Source organism: Rousettus aegyptiacus, unplaced genomic scaffold (assembly GCF_014176215.1).
Source record: "Rousettus aegyptiacus isolate mRouAeg1 unplaced genomic scaffold, mRouAeg1.p scaffold_m13_p_1, whole genome shotgun sequence".
In the NCBI taxonomy this organism is placed as follows: domain Eukaryota; kingdom Metazoa; phylum Chordata; class Mammalia; order Chiroptera; family Pteropodidae; genus Rousettus; species Rousettus aegyptiacus.
The window spans coordinates 177,266,214-177,288,783 of NW_023416284.1; the positions used below are offsets into that span (position 1 = coordinate 177,266,214).

General features: G+C 51.2%; 2 protein-coding genes and 2 pseudogenes across 3 annotated transcripts in view; 3 read left to right on the top strand and 1 right to left on the bottom strand.

Annotated features, from left to right (window-relative positions):
* SCAF8 (SR-related CTD associated factor 8) overlaps positions 1-22,570 on the top strand; it is a 190,745-nt gene that overhangs the window by 161,854 nt on the left and 6,321 nt on the right. Inside the window, exons 22-23 of one of the 2 annotated variants that reach the window (XR_004951418.1) lie at positions 2,861-2,946; positions 21,225-21,850. The gene's annotated coding sequence lies outside the window, so the exon portion shown is untranslated. Of the gene's footprint in view, positions 1-2,860; positions 2,947-21,224; positions 21,851-22,570 lie in introns of those variants that run through there. The other variant, XR_004951416.1, reaches the window with a different exon arrangement.
* TIAM2 (TIAM Rac1 associated GEF 2) overlaps positions 2,872-22,570 on the top strand; it is a 217,719-nt gene continuing 198,020 nt past the window's right edge. Inside the window, exon 1 of the mRNA XM_036222944.1 lies at positions 2,872-2,946. The gene's annotated coding sequence lies outside the window, so the exon portion shown is untranslated. The remainder of the gene's footprint in view (positions 2,947-22,570) is intronic.
* LOC118607204 lies at positions 13,787-13,905 on the bottom strand (annotated as a pseudogene).
* LOC118606719 lies at positions 16,365-16,484 on the top strand (annotated as a pseudogene).

A 22,570-nucleotide genomic window follows, 5' to 3' on the forward strand; every position in this document is an offset into this window, starting at 1 on the left:
ACACCCACTTTAGTTATATTTTCTTATGTTAGCTATAATTCTGAGGCTTTTTTTTCCTGAAAACAAAGTGGTATAACACCTAATTCTAATTGAAACATGGTAAAACCTAAACATAGATATAGATTAAGAAGCGAAGAAGTCAAAAAACTTCTTTTGAATCTAGCCTAGCAATAGAAAGGATGAAGCCGTTTTGCTGATCTTATGATACTGCTGATTTCGTGATACAGATAATCACTATATTACATATGACCATCTATATTCTGGATGAAGAATAGCAAACAGCTTATGGCTCCGTTTAGAAAAAGCAGCCCAGCACGCAAAATCACGAGCAAGCTTAGAAGTTAAGATGCAAAGGTTCCGGTGTCACGGGAGTCTGATTCTTGATCCTCATTCTGCCACTGCGCAGTGCGAGGCAAGTCATCAGCCTTTCTCCCCCTGCTTCTTCATCTGTACGACACAGAGGATCGATTTATCAATCAAATGCATTGATTTGAATCCTCAAATCCTGACTCAGAAACCTGAGGAAATATCTCCCTGCAGCAGTCTAACGCATTGTCACAAATCCTCAACCTGTAAACGCGGTATCCAGAATATGTCCGAAAGAAGTTTTATTAAAAGAACGGAATATTTCATCACGACTTTATGCTGATAAGGGAGATCACAGTAACCTACCATCCCCAAGGAAGATGCTGCTCTGGAAGTTAAGATCATTTAAAGCAGCGGTCCCCAACCTTTTTGGCACCAAGGACAGGTGCTCCTCTGAGAATCTAATGCTGGATGATCTGAGGCAGAGCTGAGGTGGTAATGTTGGCACTGGGGAGCGGCTGCAAATACAGATGAAGCCGACTCGCCCACCGCTCAGCTCCTGCTGTGCGGCCTGATTCCTAATGGGCCATGGACTGGTACTGCTCTGTGGCCCAGGGATGGGGACCCCTAATTTAAAGGACGCACGTCTGGCTTTCTCTGTCTCCTGCCTTCCAGACTCCGCAAGCTCTCCCGTACCATCTCAGCAGCGAGATGCTGGGAACTCGTTGCAGGTGCTCGAAGGCCTCCCGCCGTTCCAGCAGTGAAGGCTCGTGTTGGGTTCATCTTCTCGAAGTTCAGTCCTCTCTTCTCAAGCTGGTTTCATTGCGCAAACACAGAACTGTTGTCATTGTGCCTCTCGTGGCTTCATGGGTACCCACCCTCCTTCCCAGGCCACAGGAGAAGGGACCCCCATTGCTCCCCTCTCTAGACCCTGAAATTTCAGACTGGTCCTTCTCAAGCTCTTCCTTGCTCTGAGCATCCCGCCCCTAGGAGACCTCTTCTTCGTGAGGAACCAAGATCACACCCAGCTCACTCTGGAGCTAGGTGCTAACCGATGGGCGGGTGACACTCCTCTTTGCTCTCATCATTTTGTGTCGACTTCTAATAGTCTCTGCCACTTTGCTCTATAACTTGAGAGCTTTCACACTTTTCTTCACCATGGCCACAAAAGAAAATACTTTTAACACTGAAAACCAGTCCACACAGACGTATATATGATCGATACTGGTATATAGACGTGTATTGCTGTGAGCTTCCCGCCTTTACTGCATACACACTGGTGTCTTCCATTCTGTTCTGCTTTATTTGTTTGTTTATTTTTAATGCGGCTCAAGGCCCATGAAATTAATTTCATGACCTTCTAAGGAGGCTCAGGCTGCTGTTTGGACAATGCTGGGCTAATGAAAGCGCCCCACTCCGCCCCGCCCCCCCAGCCCCACTCGACTGTGACCTCACTGTGGGCAGGAAGGGAGGCCGTCTGTTTCTCCTTTGCGTACTCAGCACCTACCTTGGCGCCTGCATGTAGCAGATGCTCAGATTAATATTAGTTGAACCGAAGAACTCAACCAAGTCTCCGTGCCCACGCGTGCCTTGTGGGCGGCCGCGAGAACGGGGTGAGATCGGGCATGGGAAGCAGAGGACACGGGGCTGAGCACCAGCAGAAGCTTGGCGAACACACGCTGCTTTCGAGTTTTCCGGATCTGGCTCTTTCTTTCATTGACTGCCCTGCAGTTTGTGTGTGTGAAAGGTGTGGACTCCATTAGCCCAAGGCCTCGGGCAGCTCCAGTACTTTAAGATTTTCCAAGATGCCATGGAGCCAGGGACAAATCACCCTTTAGGGAAAGGTCATGGGGGACAGTCCCTTCCGTAATACCCTGGTGGGACTCGTTTCCCCATGAAAAGTGGGGACTTGGGTTGGTGATTAGAATTTCTTTGCAAAAATGAAAATTACTTCCACATTTCAAAAGATTATAGAATTAGTCTAAAATCAACATGAAATTTAGTGTTTTGTGAATCCAAAGTCTTTATAAGAGCTGGTATTTCAGAAAGATCACTGGTCGGTGAATGTCCGTTTCACCAGGAACTGGCAGCTAGATTATGGGCGGGGTGGCCTCCCCCAGGTCTCGCACCTTCATCTGGGAACAGGGGACCCCCCACCCATCTCCAAAATCTTGTGACACCGAATGTGAACTTTGGCGTCCTTTGTTTTACATTCGCTGGAACGTCCTAACCAAAGCGGAGATAACATTCCAATGAAAACATCTCTCAGCTGCAGAGTTCCCATCAAATACAGCGGACGCCTCGAAACTTTTCTCTCTACGACCGTTTCCTGCGACTGTCGCGTAGAAACACTAAATGATGCTTGCGCCGACCTGAAAGCCCAAGCGAAGTCAGGTCACCTGTAAAAATTAGGCCTCAGGAATGAAGGCTTTGCATGGATCATAGCAGTAGTTCGTTCTGAAATGTGCTTCGTTCTTGTCCATGAAATGCGAGCTTTTCGTCTAACGGGGTATGAATCAGTAATTTCACGAGCCCACTTGTTCTTTTCTTCCAGGACAGAACGATGCAGACGATCGTGGAGCTTCTAAGGCTAGCGGGACTGGAAGCCTCTCCTCCTCAGCTCTCTGGATGGAGTTTAAGGTCAGTGGCGCATTCCGTTTGCTCCCGGCTGGCACCTGCGCGTTGTCACAGGTTCCGAACGGGCCGGCCATTCCGAACTCGGCGGGGCGATGAGGGCTGTCTCGCCCTGTAGCTACCTTGGCATGACATTCAAGGAGTTTTCAGAGTATCCGGGAGAGGTCAAATGCTCGGTGCGGAGAGGTCGTCAGTGTGGTTTTCCGCCACCAGCTCCTTAACACAGGAGGAGCTTCTCATTTGCTCCTTCTGGGCGCTGCCCCCCTGCAGAGGTTCTGATGGAAAAAAGAGTCAGATGATGAGGGGTTCAGTTCGAAAGGCTGGGCTCCCACCAAAACCATTCTAAGAGGACTTGTCCTTGCCTTCGTTGTTTTCCAAACGAACATACACTCAGCTTCCCTGCAAGGCAGGGGCCGTCACGTCGGTGGGGGATCGATCGCACAGAGAAAAAAATAAGTCAGCGTCAGAAACGAGTCTTTTTCTACCTCTTCTGTTCTCTGTCGCTCATGCCCTGCCCACTGCATCAACCTTCTAATCAGGCTTCCCGCCTTACCCTGGTTCTCCCGCCTTCTACATAAGAAGAGGTGCATGTCCAACCATGTCACTCCCACGGGAATGCCCCCAGATGGTTCCCCTGTAATCCCCTCGGGATTAAACCCAGCCTCCCAGTCTGTGGCCCCTTCCCACCACCCCCTCCCCTCAGTCTCCCCTCTGGACTTCCCTTCCTCGGCCCTGGACCCACCACCCACTGTGGCCCTCTGTGTCTTTGCTCTTCCTGTTCTTTGTCTGGCATGATCTCCCGCCCCCCTTCTTTCCCTCTCTACCTTGCAAGACTTACTCACAGGCCCGTCGCTCTGAGCAGCCATTCTGGGGCCCGCAGTACCGGGCCGCGGGCCTCCCCCATGTGCCCATGGTCCATACATATGCCTCTGTCCCCATAGTAACCTCATCATGTCCGTATTGCATTTTGACTTTTCTCTCCCCCCTGCTAGGCCGGGCGCTCTGCTAGGTCAGGGACTTCCTCGTGCCTGGGGCAGTATAGCACAGAGGTCAAGGACACAGACTGTCTTTCAGTCCGGGCCCACGATCCGGGCCCACATCCCTGTTCGACCGCATACAGGCTGTTGCCTTGGGCGCCATCCCCTCTTATCTTTCCCCCTCCATAAATCGAGGCGATAAAAGCGCGTCGATTGCGGGGGGCGTGTGCGCGCCGAGTGAGGGAAGGTGTGAGGAGCGGTCCTGCCGTCGCCGGGCACGTGCGAGAGTCATCCGAGCGTCGTCTACCGAGTGCTCGTCACGCCGAAGATTCAGTTCAGGGGACCTGTGTGTGTTTTCTCCTCGAAGATGAGAGACATGCAAATTGCAACAATGACGGGTAGGGAGTGGATGTTTTCTGGAAATTCTAGAACATTTGCTGGAGGAAGTTGCACGTAAAAGCAATGTTTCATGACATTTTATGGGTTTCTATAGTTATTCTTTATTAAACAGTAGAATTGCCAGGCCAGAAACGCTTCACCACTGTGTTTTTTCCAGATGCTTCTAAACTCAGAGGCCTTTGGGAGGCTTCCAGAGCTCTGGCTCCTTTATAGGTTCCTTTAAGGCCTGTTTGTTCATTCCGCTATAACAAAAATGCCATGAACCGAGTGGCTCGCAAACAGCGGACATTTCTTTCTCGCAGTTCTAGAGACTGGGAAGTCCCAGGTCACGGACGGCCCCGCAGACTCGGTGTCTGGTGCGGACCACTTCCTCACAGAGGCCCCTTCCCGTGTCACACGGTGGGAGGGGCAGGAGCGTGGCACCTAGGGGTTAGGATTTCGACACGAGAATCTTGGGGGGGGGGACATGGACATTCAGACTACAGCGCCTCCCATGCCTGCACCTCTGCCACTCGAAGCACGGGGGGCGGGGGGCCCCGTGACGTGCTCCACAGCGCGAAGGGTGTGCTGGGGTGGGAGCCTCCGAGTCGGGAGATGTCGGAGTCTGTGCTCCTTGGCCCACTCACCTCAGATTCCACTGGACTCAGCCGTGACAGCCTGGTCCGCTGTCCATCCCTTTGACCCGGGCTTTGTGCGCGCCGCCCTGGGAGCCCGCAGGCCACCTGCTCTCTGGCCGCAGCCCCCGCGGGCAGCGCGAGCCGCTTTCCCAGGCCCGGGGCCTTCCCGGAGCCATGGCCTTGACACCTGCATCAGTGCCCGGGCCTGGCGCCCCGGCAGTGGGCCCTGCCACGGCGGCCGCTTCCTCTGGGCACAGGCGGGCTTTGGCCATAGAAGCGCCGTGTGCCCAGAAGTCAGGGCCATCCAGCCGTGTGTGTAATGTATGCACCTGTCTCTCCTGGAGAAGCCAGTTGGGGTGCCTGTGGCTCACCTGGAAGTTCGAGGAACATTCTCAGGATTAGGGATCGTTGCCACCTTCCGCCATCCGCGCCCCCCGGAGGCTCCCCAGCGGCCTCCTCGGCGCGGCCCGTGGCCTCTGCCGCCACCCCCTGCCAGGGCGTCGTCTCGCGGGCCGTGAATGGCCGCCCTTCACTAAGCTGCCCCCTCTCTCCCCAGGCCTCCTCCTCCTCCTCCCTTCCCCCAACGCTGTCGCTGCTGCCCTGTTCCCACGAGGCAGCTCCCCCTCCGCTCACCTGGCAGAGCCTCGCCTGGCTCCCTCGGGCCCCGCGCAGGCCCTGCTGGGTGCCCTTTGCTGGGCAGATTCGGGGGAGCGCCCAGTGCCTCTCCCCCGTTCCTCCCGTGATACAGTTTTTCTTTTCAGGAGAAGTCACCGTGAGGGTGACTTCCGGGTTTTATTCCCCAGCCCTGACTCCCGTTCTGAGTCACGGTTGCCATCCAGACCAGTGGCTTGGGGATCTCTTCCATTTACTGTGACCAGCAGTGACTTCATTTCCCCCACATCCTCGTAACTGTCTGTTAAGAGGGAGTCTCTGTCACTCATCCGATCTTGTAAACTAGAGCCAACCTGGAGACTTCCGTGTCCTACACCCTCTTGAAAGGGTCACCCAGTTCCGCTTTTCTTCCGGGATGGTTTGGATTTGCCGGTCTCTACGCTCGTCGGCACACACAACAGCTTCCTGTCTGGATGCCCGCTCCGGTGGCTATAATTTCCCTGGCACCTCCGCTCAGAAACCGTAAGCGGCTCCTTCTGGCCGACAATGGGTCAGGCTCTTCTGCCCAATGCTCACTCCAACCCGCCCATGTCTAACGTATTTACCACCCTCACCAGATGTTTATGGGGCACCCCACTCTCTTCGAGGCACTGGCTGGGGTTCTAGGGGAATCAAGGGTGAAGGAGGTAGGCCCCCCTCCTCCCCCATTCAAGACCTTCGCAGTGGGGTAGAAGGTGGAGGGTAAAGCATGGCCAGGCACAAACACTCTCATTACGACATAGGTGCCATTGGCCAAGGCAGAGCAAGGTCTGGGAGGACCCGGAGGAGGGAGCCATCGGTACAGACACAGACACGGGCTATGCTGTAGCTTCGTCACTTTCTGTCAACTGGGAAACATTGTGTTTCTTGAGCCATTTTGTTACTAACGGCTCCAAACGATCCTTGAGAGTCATTTTTTGAGTAGGAAAAATATAACTACTTTTCTCCAAACAGGTTGATTTTCGAGGTAGGCTGAGAAAGGTGTGCCTCCCCCCACCCCCGCCCCCTAATTTGGATGGGGAAGCGACACTTTAAAATTTCTTGTTATTGGTAAATAATTCATTGAATTCTTATATGAACATTAAAATTAAATACCTGGTTAAATGAAAATGGTCTTCTTGGGTGGTCTAGTGTCAAATGTGTAAAAAAAAAAAAAAGGACTGGTTTCAGGTGAGCTGAGATTCAGTTCATCACTGTGTGAAGTCCTCTAATTTCAAGAGCCCCCTCAGCTGCTTCCTGTGTGACCCTCCACAGATAAATCTGAAGTGAAAACCTCTGTGAACTGGGGTTCCCACAGGAAGATCTCACATCGGGAGAATTCTCTTTCTGTGGAATTTCACAGCCTGCACCCATGGTCTGGCTTTCACGAGAGTCTGTTGTGTTTGGAACAGAAGAAAAATTCTCTGCGAACTTGAAACTTTCATTTTGGCTGGTTTCTCCTCTTTTCCTTCCTCCTTGTATTAATGGCTGCCCAGGGATCCAAGATAAACCGTCTTCCCGTGCCTGCTGAGAGACATTTGATGTTATTATTGCCAAGTTATCAGGACCAGCCTCCTAATTTGCACTGTAAAATTCTGGAGGCTAAACACGTGAGGATATATTTTCATGTGTGTCAAACTCACGTTGCGGGCAGACACTCCTTTTGTTACCTCTTTGAACTCTGGGTGAGATTTCAGGGGTGTGCACCCCACCTTTGTTTTTGGTGCACGCCCTACTCCAGCCCTTCTTGTACTTTCCCCCTTACCTGAACATCTGAGCCGAGGGAGATATAAGCAAGCAAGCTCCAGCTCCCTCCTGCCAGACAGGCAGCCCCACCTGTCTGTACACACACCCCTGCACCTACCTGCAACCCTCCACCTCCAAGCATGCACGCGCGCGCGCGCGCACACACACACACACACACACACACACAGTTTGCAGAAGGCTTTCCTCAAAATGCACTGGATGTCCATGTGGAGAGTCCATGCACGGGAGGAGACCGTCCAAAGGCACGCATCGAGTCATTTCTGATGGTTCCTACCCCTCTCCTGTCACTGTCTCTTCTCCCTGGCAGAGCTCTGGCATGAGGTGTCCCTCCTGTAGATGCTACTGTGATCTGTTTTCCCAGAGCCCTGTGCAGTGATTTTCCTGAGCCAACCACCTTCTGCCCCTCCCCCTCATAACCAAAGGCACCGGCCAGTCCATAGGACCACCTGGGCAGGAGGGAGCTAAGACCAGGACTGGGAGCCAGCCACAAGCCCCATCACGACTTTATTCTAAGCAACTGTGCTCGATGGCACTATGAGTTTGTCATTAGATGAGCCAGGGACTGGTACTGTGACATGAGTTTCCATTGATCTGCAGAGGACCTCTCTGGCCTAATACGCAATGGCCATTGATCTGCTCTGAGAATGTATACGAAACATGTGACCCTACGGTCACGTCAGGTTTTGGGTTTTGATCCTTCGCAAGTCCCGGTGCACAAAAACCTCTGGGTGTACATTTACACATTTGCACAAAAGTTTTAAGTCTTGATTGCAGAAAATCTGGGGCTTTGCCAGTGGGGTTAGATTTAAAAAGAATGTGCAAAAAGATAGGAAGAGAGAAGTGGGTAACCAAGGTGTGCATGAGAAGAGACTGTGGAGAGCTGAAGTCTAAAATGGGCCTCGGCTTGCAGAGTTGCAAAGATTGCAAAAACGACTTTTAAAGTCATCTTTAGACAGAAGAAAGTGAGAATGGGGGGTAGTGAGTGCCCCGCTGGAGAAATCAAGCACGGGCTGGCGGCCATCGGTGTAGACATCACAGAGGGAATTTAATGAGCAAAAGAGTGGCCCGACCAGGAGACCCCCCTAGCCCCGGGAGTCAGGGACTCGGTGGAGCAGGCGCTGCTGTGACCTGTTTCCCCAGAGCCCTGGGCAGCGACGATTCTAAGCAAACAACCTTGATATTCTGTCCGAGGTCCACAAATGTCGAAGGACGTCAGCCAGCCAGACATCCTAGGAAAGAAAGGTCAGCTACTGAGGAATTATCAGTAATTATTCCTTTTCACCTAAACCATTTAATGGAGCTTTTAAAAAGACTGAATTTAGTCCCAAGACATACTTTATTCTTCGGGAGGACCCAATTTGTTCAGTGTTAACCGATAGATAGCATTCTGCACTTACGTAGTCCGTGGATCTCAAAGAATTTTATAAGCATTATTTAGTTTTCACACATGACTGTGAATTGACTTGCATACTTGTGACGTGGATAGTAACGAGTTTTACACCCGGGCAAAGCCAAAATGCTGAGATGGCGTCCCAGGATCCATCGGAAGAGTAGAAAACCCCGTGACCCATCCGGGCGCCTCGTCCCAGAAACGTGGAGTGTGTGACGGCTGCCGCATGAGATTCGGATCCCGATTTCCTACTGTTTCTTCCTATTCAGATCTTCTTCTGGCACCAAACCATCAAATAAGGTGTGAGATTTGAAGGAAGTTTTCGGACTTCTAATCGGCACATAGATCTGAGAACTTTGTATCCTTCCGCCTAGACACACACAATACGAGCTATCTTATCTGCTGTCACACACGCAAACCCACGCACACAGCGGGAGCCGGCTGGAAGGTTCCGGGGCGACATCCCCGCCCCCATGTCCCACCTCCCCAGCCCGTTACCACTGGACACTGTCGAACTAGCAATAGGGGATTCCTCCAGGGAGGGAGGGGAGGCGAAAAGCCTGCACGTCACACCCTCCCACCCCTACAGTTCAGATTTTGACATTTTACTAGTTGACATCTACACACGGCCTGCCGCCTTCATTTCCTCTCCATTCGTCCTTTTCCCCCCCATATTGTCCATCTCCCCCCTCCCCTCCACTGAAGTCACTTTTTAAAAAGTCTTCAGTCGCCTCCTGACGGAATCCCCAGAGGCTTTTCCCGGGGTCATTGCACGCGACCTCCCTGATGCTGTTCCCCACGCCGCCCTCCCCGAGTCCCTCTTCCCTCCACCTCCTCGGCCCTGACATTCCCCTTTCCTTTCGCCTCGGGCACTTTCCCGTCTCCTCGTGCCGGGCGCGCCGCAAGGACCATCTGTTCTTGTGGCCCTGAGGTTCTCTGACCCTCCTGGTGGGAACGACTCTTGCCGTCCTTATCTCTGATGGGGTTAAAGACCCCTCTCCCCGTCTCCCAGGCGGAAAAACTCGGAAGTCACCTTCCCCCTCCTCGTCCTTTCGTTTCCTGCATCCCGTGGCTCACTGCATTTCTCTTTTCCCTCTGAAGTAGCTCTCAATAGTCCCTGCCATCTCAGGTCAGGCCCCTAGCACCTCGAGCATCTCCCCCAAACTCTTTTGATCGTGCGCATTGATAAAATACGGTTGCTTATACGCCTCGATTTTCCAGGGTTGTCAAAAAGTTGAGATGTCGTTGACTCTTCCAATGCGCGACGGTTTGTTTTTGTGTGATATACTGTGTCGGTCTGCGAGCGCCACCGGAGGCCAGGTGGCGAGAGGACAGAAGCTGGTTTCCTCGCGGTTCCGGAGGCCAGAAGGCCAAGGTCGCCGTGCCATCGGGGCTGGTTTCTGGTGCAAGCTCTTTCCTTGCTGGCAGATGGCCACCTGCTTCCTGTGTCCTCACACGGTGTCTTTTCTGACCATGGGGCGGGGGGTGGCGTGCGGAGGGATAGGTGTGTGGAGATGTCCTGTTTTTTTTTTTTTTTCCTTTTTATGGGACACCGGGTCTATCAAAATAAGGCCGCAGACTTACGATCCTATTTAACCCTTATTACCTCCTTCAGGCTTCATCTTCGAGTACATTAAGCACTAGAGCTTCAACATTTAAATTGGGGCGGGAGGGAGGCACCGTTTTCTATTAAACTAACTTTCCGTTAAACGAATGTGTTCATTTAAAATACATAAAATACGCACTCGAAAAGATGAGAATTTAAGAAAGTAAACACAAGTAAGAATTCCGATAGCCTCTCCTCACACCCCAGTGGGTCGCCCCGAGCACACCCGGGCACACACACACGCACACACATGGCACCACGTGACACCGCGGACCGCCGGCGTCCCGCGGCCCTACCTGCCGCCAGCCTCCTGCCTCCCCCCCGGCTAGCACGGACTCTGCACTAATCCTCCTTAAGCATCGTGTCGTCTTCGCCCTTCTTCAGAAACCTTCGACGTTCTCTGTTGCCCAAGAGTGGACAGGCCAGTCCCGACCTTGGCCTTCAGGGCACGTCGTGTCCCCGCGTGACCTCCGCTTCAAAGGTCCGTCCCTCCCGATGCCTCCCGTGGGACCCCTGCACCCCCTTCCCCGTGCCCCTTCGCCAGGCCCATCTCTCCCTCCTCAAGGCCCAGTCCTGTCTTTTTGGGAGATTGTCACCTGGTACTAGGCAGTGTCACTTACACAGTCATGGGTGTAAGTGACATCTCATCTCCTCTCAACTGAATTATGATCTCCAAGAACTCACGGTCTGGATTTCTTCTTCATTTTATATCCGCTGAGCACACACTCACCGAACCTGTCCTTTGTCACTGCAGTGCTTCTCGGTCCTCCTTCTAGGACAGCAAGGTGGACCAGGCTTTCTGAGCCTGCGGGTGGCTGGGATCGGGCGGAGATGGCCGAGGAGGCCGCGGAAGCGCTGACGTTCTGCTCGCCGGCCACGTGCACATGGGGATGGAGCGTGTTCCGGGCAGGCGGCTCACGCCGCTAAATGCCCGTGGCCTCTCCAGCTCAGCTTCTCGCAAATGGCATTTCCCAGAAGCTGGTGATCCATTCTCCCAATGATTTAACTGGAGAAAAGTCGGCTTGCCTATTGAAAAGTATGCTTTTGACTGCCAACTCGGATTACCTGAGATTAATGCTGACGAACGCGACGTTGCTCAGCAAGGCATCCATCCCTTTAATGCTCGACGGGGCTCAGGACGTGCGCGTGACTCATGCGGATGACGATTTCCCGGACGGAGCGCTTGGCATTTGCCAGCACGGGTCAGTGCACGGATTCCCAGGCAGCAGAGCCGTGACGCCGAGGACGATTTGAGATGATGGAAACTCAGGGACAGAATGACTCGGAAACACCGAAGTGGCAGCAAGCCTGGACCTGTTCCCGAGGCTTGAATTCCCCTTTACGACTCACCAGCAAATGCCGACCTGGGAATTCGAAAACAGGACTAGAATACGGGTATCGGCTCGCTTCCTGGACTTTGACTTTGCGGCCCTGGGGCTGGAATGCGGCCATCTAGTTCGCAGGTGCATCCATGGGGACCAAGCCGTTTCCGGCCTTCGACAGACACCTCCTTAGCCGAGACACTCTCTTCTTTGTGAAATAAGTGGATGCAGACCGAAAATTAATTTCTCGGTCCACTTTACAGGGGGTTGCCCAAGAAATTTAATATTTAAACTCCGTATATTTTTCTTATTTACATATTAAAGTTGGCAGTCTCAGCGAATACCATAATTGTGTTCAGAGTCCAAAAGTCATTTATAGCGCGTATATCAAGTATCATACGGCTCGATGGCCCGAACCAAGATTATCTTGCCACCCTCGTCGGGTGTTACGCAGTGGCCAAGGCTACTACCTGATACCGTGGCTGACACACGCATCACCTGCACAGACGACGCACGTTCCTTCCTGCCAGGTGACATTTTTCAGATTACAGTGTAACGGCAGCTGCTCTGCGAGGGTTAGTTATCGTATGCTTCTCTTCGTTTCTTTATATTTCCTCTTGATAACTACCTGTGTCTCTTACACCGAAAGCAAAGAGGCTGAGTTGGGAGGAGGCCAGTGCTGCCCCCAGAAACCTCTGCTAGCTGAATGTTTGAGATTTTTGATCCTTTTACTTTGACATGAGACCCACAGAGAAAGAAGAAAGTAAGAAAGAGAGAGAGAGAGAGAGAGAGAGAGAGAGAGGCAGAGAGAGAGAGAGAGAGGGAGAGGCAGAGAGAGAGAGAGGGAGAGGCAGAGAGAGAGAGAGGGAGAGGCAGAGAGAGAGAGGGAGAGGCAGAGAGAGAGAGGAGGGAGAGGCAGAGAGAGAGAGAGAGGGAGAGGCAGGCAGAGAGGAGAGGAAGGAGGAGAGGGAAAGTGAGTTTGCCTGCCATCCATCGTCCAGTTTCGTAGTTTCGTAATGCTACCTCTCTGAGCAGAGTTTAGCTCAGGACACGGTTTTCCCTTCCAGCCTCCACCTTCCACTGGGGCTCCTGGCAAGGGCCACTGGTACCATTACAGAGGGCACCAGGGGAGGGATACAAGTGCTGGCCTTCATAGTTCGCCTGGACTTCTGCTGAGGCCTGTGCGGGGAATACCCATACTGGTTGCCAAGTTAAGCATTTCCATAGCCTGAGTCACACAGGCAGAGCTCGACTTTGTGGACACAAAACTGGCAACTAAAGAACAAAACGCCAATCCCAGAGGGCAAGGACATGGTCATTGCTAAGTGCCATCTATGCACTCAGGATGATTCTTGGCACCATTTTTCTGTGGCTCTGTTTTGTGTGAGGGTAACGCAAACTTCTAATGAGTTGGAGAACATTGCCCACCCTCTCCTCACTGTTTTCTTCAAACCCTGCTTTGAAGCGTACTGGTACGAACCAGTAGGAAGTTTGGAAAATCTGTGTCCATCCTTGGAGTTTAATTAAAATACACTGAGCCTTGCAGAAAGCTGTGGTTTAGAGTAATGGAAACGTTAAGGAATTAGAAACATAGACAGATCCCAGGAAGAAAAGTTAAATTTCCTCTCTCGGAAGAAAAGTTAAATTTCCTCTCACGCATTGGATTTCTTGCCTTCCATTTCCTCCCAGACCTGCAGTTGATCATTCTTAAACGTACGAATTCTCGTTTTCTTAGTAAAGGATTGGTCAGTTTTATAATTACAAGTATTTGGTGTTTATTCATACAGAAACATTACCCAAGTGTTCATTCTATTTCATATTCCTTTGCGTTGGATTCATTTATCATCATCATGTTACCGCGCACCTACTGTGTGCAGAGCAAATGTGGGATGCTAGGGACACCACTGTGAGCAAGATGAAACTAGCCTGGCTCCTTTCCTCGTGGAGCATCTTAAATCTTTGTTGTGTCCCTTGGTCTTTTCCTCATGTTAAGAGCGTGACATTTAGCTTGGTCTTGTGAACTTGACTTTCACAAAGTGTCAAATGGTTAAGAAAAAGAAATGATTAAGGCAACCCTTGGTTGACCTCACAGATTGCAAGGACTTTGTCAGCTTACGATCCCTTTTAAAAATTTTTTATGTCGACAGCACCTGGTCTTCCTAGGTGGTCTCTCGTCCAAGTACTAACCAAGCCCGACCCTGCTTAGGTTCTGAGGTCAGATGGGATCAGGCTTGTTCAGGGTGCCGTGGCCATTGACAAAATTCAGACTCTTTAGCCTCACTTTAGATCAGTAGAATTAGAATCTCAGGAGTTGAGGTCAAAAAATATATATGTATTGGACAGGCATTCCCCAAGTCATTTTTGTGCAAGATAAAATTTAACAACATTATTTTGGGGATGTTCTTGTCAAAATCAATGCAAAAGCAATCAATCAATTGGTCAAGCCAAACAAACCCAATTCAATGTGTGGAGGCGGGGGAAATGATTTCAGAGAGGTCTATGATAAGTTTTATTTGGTATCGCATAGCTTCTCCCTGCGCTCAAAATCAATAAATAATGATATGATATTGCTTATATTTAACTGACTGTGCCAAGGACCTTAATCAAGTCATTTGATTTCACACTCTCCTCATCTGCAACATGAGGGGTGGGACTTAATGATCTTCGAATAGTTTTTTATTTAATGTGAACACACTGAGCAAGTACCTGCAATGGGCGGCCCGTCCCCTTCTTTTGCTGTCCAGGCCACCTTTCCACACACTCTGCACACATTGGCCATGAGGAAATTAAACACAAGAGAGTAAGAAGAAATAGAATTAGGAAAATGGAAACATGTCCTAAGTAAATTATGCCTTCAGACTAATTCTAATTATTTTCTCTTCTCCTCCTCCTCCTGTTGAATAATGTTCTTCTTTCTTCTGATAAGCAGTGATTGAGTTCATCATCTTTAAGTCATTCATTATTAATTCATTTCGTGTACACCTAGGAGTGTCCGGTGTATTCCAAGACAGGACTTCATGTCGAAGACGTGGGAATTATCAGTACCTTGACTGCATATGGTTTTCCCTCTACTAAAATCAGTACATTTTACCCGAAGTAGTCCATTGACACCTTTTTCAGTTGGAGGCAAGTGCCCCTGAAAGGCTTATGTGGCCAAAAAAAGAAGACTAGCTTTTTTTTTTTTATGAACCATATCTAGTCGCTTAAATTTCAAACTTAAGGTTTTGAAAGATAAATCCACTTGAGCAAACAAACAAACAAAAAACAGACAAGCCAAAAACTATAGCTATGTCTATGTTTTAGCCTTTCCCAAGATCCGTAATAATATTTCCTGGGAACAAGGTCAAAGAGATGGAATATTTTTTTAGTTTTGAATCTCTAGTGATGGAGATGCTCATGGTCATTTTATAACACCTACACTGTCCCAGATAATAAATGTATACTGATTCATTTCCTGTTTTCGTAAATAGCTTTCAGAGGATGGCAGTGGGTGAAGAACCTTCCTTTCGAGAGAATATGTCCAACTCGTTTTCTCCCTAATTATCTGAAAACGTTTTTAATGACAAGAGTCATGAAAGGGTTATTGTATTTCAAAAACTCTCCTTGCTCTGTCGACAGGACTTAAAATGTTCTCAACTAAGAGTTTCCCTGGATTCATGAGTTTTCACCTGTCTCTTGTATTTAAGGGAAAGAAAGGTATCTGGATTCATCTTCATCATCAGTTTCATTCTCAGGAGAGAACTCTATCTATCTTGAAGCTCTTCTACTCAGTTATTGTTCATTTCACACTATCTGAAAGAATTTTAAATGAAGATTCACAGAGGAGTCACCATAAACGTGCAAATTTTTTCTCTCACAGAAGACACCTACTGAGTCCGCACTTGTTTTGTATGACGAGGCCATGAGTGAGGTTGGAAGGCCCCTTCCCTGTCCTCAGACGTGAGACGGCAGGTCCCGAATGCCATTCCTTATCTGTACAAGTTTAAAAAGACCCGTCCAGACTCCCTCCAGCATGCTCCTGCCACGGAGGATCTCGTCTGTCCCGATTACCGAGTTAAAACAGCTTGAGAAATTCCTTTCACGTCATCGTTCACGTGAAGTAACACCAGAGAATTGGCAGCGCAAGTGTAAGGGCGAGCAGAACCGCGCGTGGGACTCCGGGAGGCGGGAAAGTCTCCTGTCCGTCGGGGCAGCGAGAAGCACTTTCTCCAGCAGGTCGGCAGGAAAGCGAACTGATTGATAATTAGTTCATGAGACACCCCGTTGCGTCTGTGAGGAAGAAACTGCACTGCGGGAGCAAAACGCGGCTTCCAGCCTCCCTGGGGGTGGGAGGCCCCACGAGAGCCTGCTCGTGGCCCCCCTCGGGGCTCCCAGTCACTCACACTTCCTGTTTCTCATCTCAGACCTTTGAGTAAGTTCCCTGGAAAATGGAAACCCTGACTGCTTCTTTCCAGTGTGTTCTTACTACATGGTAAATGGTTAATTTCTTATAAACGCGGGAGCTTTTTTTCCCCAAAAAGACTCAAACTGGACTGCTGGGGAAAGTGTAAAACACATGTGTGGGAGAGACATTGGTATCGAAGGCAGAGTTGCATCTGATTCTTGTGGCTGCTCCACACTTTTACAGATGAGTCTGGAAACTACGATGCGCAGTCCCGGGTGGCACAGTTGTTAAAAGCTGGCGTCGGCCAGTGTAGTTTTACACGGAAAAATCAGGTCTACGGCCGTGCTGCCCTGAACAAGCCCGATCCCGTCTGGTCTCGGAAGCTAAGCAGGGTCGGGCCTGGTTAGTATTTGGATGGGAGACCACCTAGGATAGACCAGGTGCTGTAGGTGTAAAAATTAAAAAATAAGGGATTGTAAGCTGACAAGGTCCTCGCAATCTGTGAGGTCAACCAAGGGTTGCATGGCCTAAAAAAAGAAAAAAAATATCATCTCCGAAATGCGTCAGAGCTCTCAAAATTCCACATTTTCCATAAATTTCATATAACGCCAATTGTAATTTCAGAAGATTAGGTATTTAAATTGTAGCAATAGTAACACAGAACGTAACTCACAGGCAGGCCAGTGTGTGAACACCACATGGGCAACTCCACCACGACCGCATGAGGGGGACTGTCCCCGCTGGGTGCATGATGAAACCGTGGCCAGAGGACGACGGAGTGATCACCCTCCCACCGCCGACAGCGAGACAGGAATGGAAGCAGGATCCTCATCATCTCCCTCGGACTCCGGAGCTCCTGATTGTGATGAGCTGCTGCTGCTGAGTCAGACAACACTGCTAATTGGACAGTCACCTTTGTTGATCCTGACCGCGCGGGTGAGCACGGCTTTCACGCACCAGAGCCCGTGTGTTTATTTTGACCCTCACTTGATGGTGCCGGATCCGAACGCGTCTCTTCAGCGAGGACAGGGGCAGAGAATCTAAATGCAGGCTGTTCGCGTGTCGTCTCATCATCTGGAATATTCCCTCCTCCCAACGCCACCGTCTTCCCACAGCCCCTCAATGCAACAGCCACACATATCTCTTTCGCCTAAATAATGCCCGTGTATTTTTGCAGTAATCGGAAAACAAAGCCGCACGAAGGAAGAAAGCCCCAAAGAACATCTGGCGATGGCGATCGTGTCGCGAAACTATGCTTTGAAATACGACGTAATTTCCTCTTTCCCTGTGAACGAGGCTCTGCTGCAAGGTGATGTTTTGCAAACTATCCCCAATGTCCTTTCTCACGGTGACTCAAACACACCTTCGGGTAGAGTCGTGCCACTTTGGCATCCAGCCAGGGCTCTATCCATCCAGAATCCACCAGACTGGTGGGGAAGGGCTGACTCTGAACCCTGAGGCTGGGTTCATTTGCTTTCCTCTTGCATGATAGGGTGCTAGGTATCAGGCTGAGCTGCCTACCCCCCTCGGCCCCCAGAATGGTCTGCAGTTCGATCAACCTCATACTCATCAGTCTAGACTAGAACTTCCTCTCAGGCAGGAACCATGTTTTTTTATATTTCCAGGGACTCTGCTGTGGCTGCTACGTTTTTTTTTTTTTTGACTTGATGAATGAAGGACTAAATGACTATGTGACGGTAGAGCGAATGGAAAATGCAATGGTTTCTAGTTCTCGATAGCACGCTATTTTATCAAAATGTTGCAGAAGAATGTTTCAGCTCACAGGTTGGGAACCCACAGGCGAGACTTTCAAACGGAGTCTCAATAAAAGGATTGGAAAGTAAGACGTTTTCCAAGAAAGATTTCTCTGTGCGAGTAACATTGCAAATGTCGCTTGAATAGGAGTCTTGTGTTTTCCCCATTACCAAATTCTTGGCCCTAAATCTGTAGCCCTTGCTCTAAAATTAGAGCCCCACACAGGAGCCGTGCTGGGGCGTGTGCCAAATTAGGTAAACCGCAGCGCCTAAATGTAAATATAAAAGCCTGAACTTACATATCCAAGTTTATTGGCGGGACTTGTCACACTCAAGCCACTCAAGACTTCATTACACACACGCACGCACACACCCAGGGAAGGACATAAACACCTCTCCCGGGCTGGAGCAGATAGACCTGGAGCTGAGAAGTGGGAGAATGAGAGGAATTCGGCCAGTTGCTGTGCAGGGTTCTGCTCGCTGCTTCTTGGGCCTTGTCCCTGGGGATGGAAATAAAATAAACAGTGGAGTCCCTCGGGCTGAGCCCACCGCAGAGACTTTGAGCCTCTTTGAAAAGCCCCCGTCCAGTGGAGCAGTGAAGAGAAAAGAGAAAAAATAAAAATAAAATAATCCAGTGCTAGCCTGAGTGTCAGAGGACGGCTCTCAGGTTCTGTGCACCCCAAGCGCAAAGGGACAGGGACTTGCGAAGCCTGTCTGTTCCCCAAAGCAAGGCACAGAGCTGGGCTGAAAATGGCCCAGCTGGCCGCAAGGAGCCTCTGGGTTGAGATAAGGTGGACACCGCCCATGGAGCCCTGTTGATGGGATTCCAAGGCGTGACCCGTGAAGGCAGCATTGGTTGTAAAGGCCAAGGTCGATGTTCAAGTCCAGGCAAGATGGACCCAGGGCGAACCGAGGCAGGCACGCCCATCAGGTGCCTCTCACGCCCAGGCGGGTTTTGCCCTGCTTCTCAAGAATACCTTGCCGCCCCCACCTCCGGCACCCTCCTGGGATTTACATCCAGAGAGAAGTAGAAAAGGAACTGGGAAAACGGGAGAATCCTGAATCAACAAAATAAGTGTCCAAAGAGACCAGAGTCGTAAAGTGGAAGGGACGGGATTTGGTGGTGAGAGGTCGCGTGGGTTGAATCGCGCCTCCTCAAAAGCTGTGTCGAAGTCCTCACTCCTGTACCTGTGGACGTGACCTTGTTCTATTTGCAGAGGGGATCTTTGCAGATGAAACCGAGTTCAGGCGAGGCCGTTTAGGGAGGGCTCTCATCCAATGTGATCGGTGTCCTCACGGGAAGAGAAGGGACCCAGGGACAGAGACCTCCGGGGAGAACGCCGTGTGACGACAGAGGCAGAGGCTGGAGTGAGGCCTCTGTGAGCCAAGGATCGCCCAGGACTGCAGGCAGCCCCTGCAGGCCAAGAGGAAAGCATGGCGAAGGGCCCCCCGAGGGGGCTTGGCAGAGACCACGCCCCTGCTCACGCTTCGGCGTCAGACTTCCGGCCTCCAGAACTACGCCGTGGTGAATTTCTGCGGTCAAAAGCTCCCCCCCGCCCCCCACAGTTTGAGCTCGTCTGTTAGGGCGGCCCTAGAAATGGGGGCAGCCGAAGGTGAAAAGAGAAAAGACAGACAGACCTGTCTCCACGTTTTATATGAAGCTCAGGTTTTTGAGCCTCTCTTTTCCTTCGAGGGTGAGGGGGGCCTTTCATGTCACCTTTGGATCTAGGTGACCCTCTGCCCTCTGTGTGCAGATCTGCCCCTCACCATGCAGGAGTCCCCACGTTTGTATCTACATCGGCGTCAGCCACCTTACACACGTTGGCACAGGACGTTTTTGCTTTTTCTGACTTTTGTTTCGTTAAGCCGGCCTAAGTAGGCTTGAGGGAGAAGTCACACCGACTGAGGAGATAGATACGGTTTACAACCATGTGTACTTTGCAGTAAAAACCGCTTAGGCCAAGGTCTCATCAGGAGGGGAGTTACTGAAATTACTCAGTGCAATTACAATATTTTCTCACATAACCGTGTGCCGTCAGGGTTGCCGGGCTGGGATGGTCGAAGGGCTCCAGGGAGGCCTCCTCAATTAAATCGCCCTCGTTGCTCCTAAGAGTGTCTGGGCTCCCGTTATGTATCATCATTCCTTTGGTTCTCGGAGGCATCGTCAGTTTTTCAATTAAAGCACAAATATCCCTTGAGAAAGTTCATGGCTTAAGCTCTTAGCAACGGCCAGCAGTTGTTGATCGGGAGATTCCTGCCCCGGGACCGGGAGGAGATACTGAGCGGGTAACGAGGGAGGCCACGGCCAGCTTCCCGCTGTGACCTTGAGCTAGGACATCGTCGTCCGCAGCCAATGTGTCATGAGCATCTATGTCGGAACAATGACAGTTAACTTGGAAATCTCGGACCGCATTTTTTGAAATAGAAACGAGTTCGCTAATAAGATGAAGAGTCCAGTCTTTGCCTCTTTGGCCTCAGGCTGGTGGCCTATCCTTCCTAAGCCTCAGGTTGGTCCTCATCTGTGAACTGGGATAATGATACTACTTCCCTCGTTGGGTGGTTACAAGATGCAAATGAAACGAACCATCTGAAGCACGGAGCCCAGAGCTTGGCACAGAATAAACAGTGAATATTGGTGTATCGTCACTCCTTGAATTTCCTCCTCCCTCAGTTAGTATAGAGCTGAGTTTCTTCACATAGTGCTGCTTTTGTGCTAAAGCCATCTGTGTTGTTCCAGAACATTCCAGGGCTGTGCTGAACTCGTGAATTCAGATATCGGTCCCTTTTAGAGCAGTCGAGAGTCCCCCACATTGAGCACAGCCCACACGGTGCCCCCTATTAGCTGTCCTTGGTGTCCGAAAAGATGCTGCAGTAAAATAAAGCATCAGGATGAAAGAAATCCTGCAACTGTTTTTAAGCTTATCGATCACTTAGATCACGCTTACCGCGTACTTTACAGATATTAACCCATTTAATCCCCATGCGATCCCATCAAGTAAATTGTATCGTCCCCATTTTTATGTATGAGGAAACTGAGGCACTTGAGTCATTTCCTGAGGTCACAAAGCTAGTGTAAAAATGGGAGCCAGGATGTAACCAGACGTGCTGACGCCTGAGTAAGGGCTGTTAACTATTATGCTGTGAGTGCTCGTGACACACACGCACGCACACACACATGCACACGCACACACGGCTTCTTCCATCATGTTTACATTCACTTCCCTGGAACACACACACGGGTCGGAGCTCCATTGATGTTTCCTAGCGTAGTCACATCCGGGATGATGGAGAGTGATGTAGCCAGGAAAGGAGGGGGCGGGCTGTTGAATGAGGAGGAGCCTCTGCGAACAGCGAGCCATTTTCTGGGAGGTAGAGCGGGTAAGGCAAGACTTGGCCTCTCTACAGAGTTCTGACAACACTCCTTATCTCCATCCTCAGATGGAGAAGCCGTCCAGCTTGAGACAGCGAGGAAGTTATCACTGCCAGCTCCCAGATGAAAGAGGGAAGGAGGAAAAAGGAGATTTCCAGAAGCCAGTTATGTCAAGCATGGTAACAGAGGAGGCTGACATGACAGAGGAGAGAAGACAAGAGACTCCTGCCCCGGGGCGAGGCGTTCGGTCGCGGCATCTGGCCTGCAGGGCGTTGCCCAATGTCTGCGCGCAGCGAGGCGGGGAAGCAGATGTCCCACTCGTCCTGGTCCCGTGGGCAGCACTGAGGCACTGGCGGTGTTTCAGGTCCTGGGCCAGTGACAGAGACACCCCCTCACTTCCTGCCCTGAGGTCCGCTGTCTATCGGGGAGGGAGTGACCACGACACAGCGAAGAGTCATCGTCCTATGGCAGCACAGAGCTGGTGGCGCCCAGCAGGCCCTGGGTGACCTTCCGCGTCCACAGACAGACGCCACGTTTGCCCGAAGTGCGAGAGGGTTGCCGGGAGCCCACTGCAGTCGTCTGGGCAGGGCCGATGGCGGTGCTGGTGGGGAAGGGGAGAAACCCTCTCGGGGGTAACCGGGAGAAGACTGGAGGCTGAACGCTCGCGGGAGAGAAGCTGAGGAGACGTCGAAGGCGGCCCCAAGCAGCTCGGGGCACAGGGATGCTATTGACCAAGGCAGGGAGTGGGGAAGAGGGGGAGGAGGGAGCCTCGGGGGAGGGGGGAGGGTGGCAGAGAGACAGGGTCAACGCTGGGAATGGCCGCCCCTCCCGGGATGTGGGGAGTCATTCTCTCTGGGATCCCCCCACTGCTAGTAAGTAGTGTTTTTTTTTGTCCTGATGATGGAATCGTGTGGATTGGAAATAAAATAGGAGCAAAACGTACATTTCTGTGGTGGCCGCAGGTGGGGAAGAGACCGGGGTGGTCGGGCCGTGAGGCGGAGGGAGGACCACCAGGCGACTCTCAGGCCTACTGCTGGCGCGTTTGCTTTCGGCAGCCGCTCGCAGTCGCGCGGGCTGACGGCAGGTGTCGGCCACCACTGGCCGTCCCCCCTCTGTCTGCCCTGCCTCTGGGGGCGACGCCGGGGAGACACAAGAATACCTCGGGAACTTTCTCAGGATGGCTCGCTTCTCATCACCTCATCACCAGGAAGAGACGATGGCTCTCGCCACCACGCCCGGCCTTCTCCGGCCGGCCGGTGAACCTGGCTTGCCCTCAGGTGGCATCAGGAGCACCCCTGGTTAATAACAACAATCAGGGGTGGGTCCATTTCGTAGTTAACTTTTAGGTCCGGGTAGGACGCCACGCAAGTTAATAACATCCTCCTGTTAACAGAAAATTGTACTTTAACAAAGA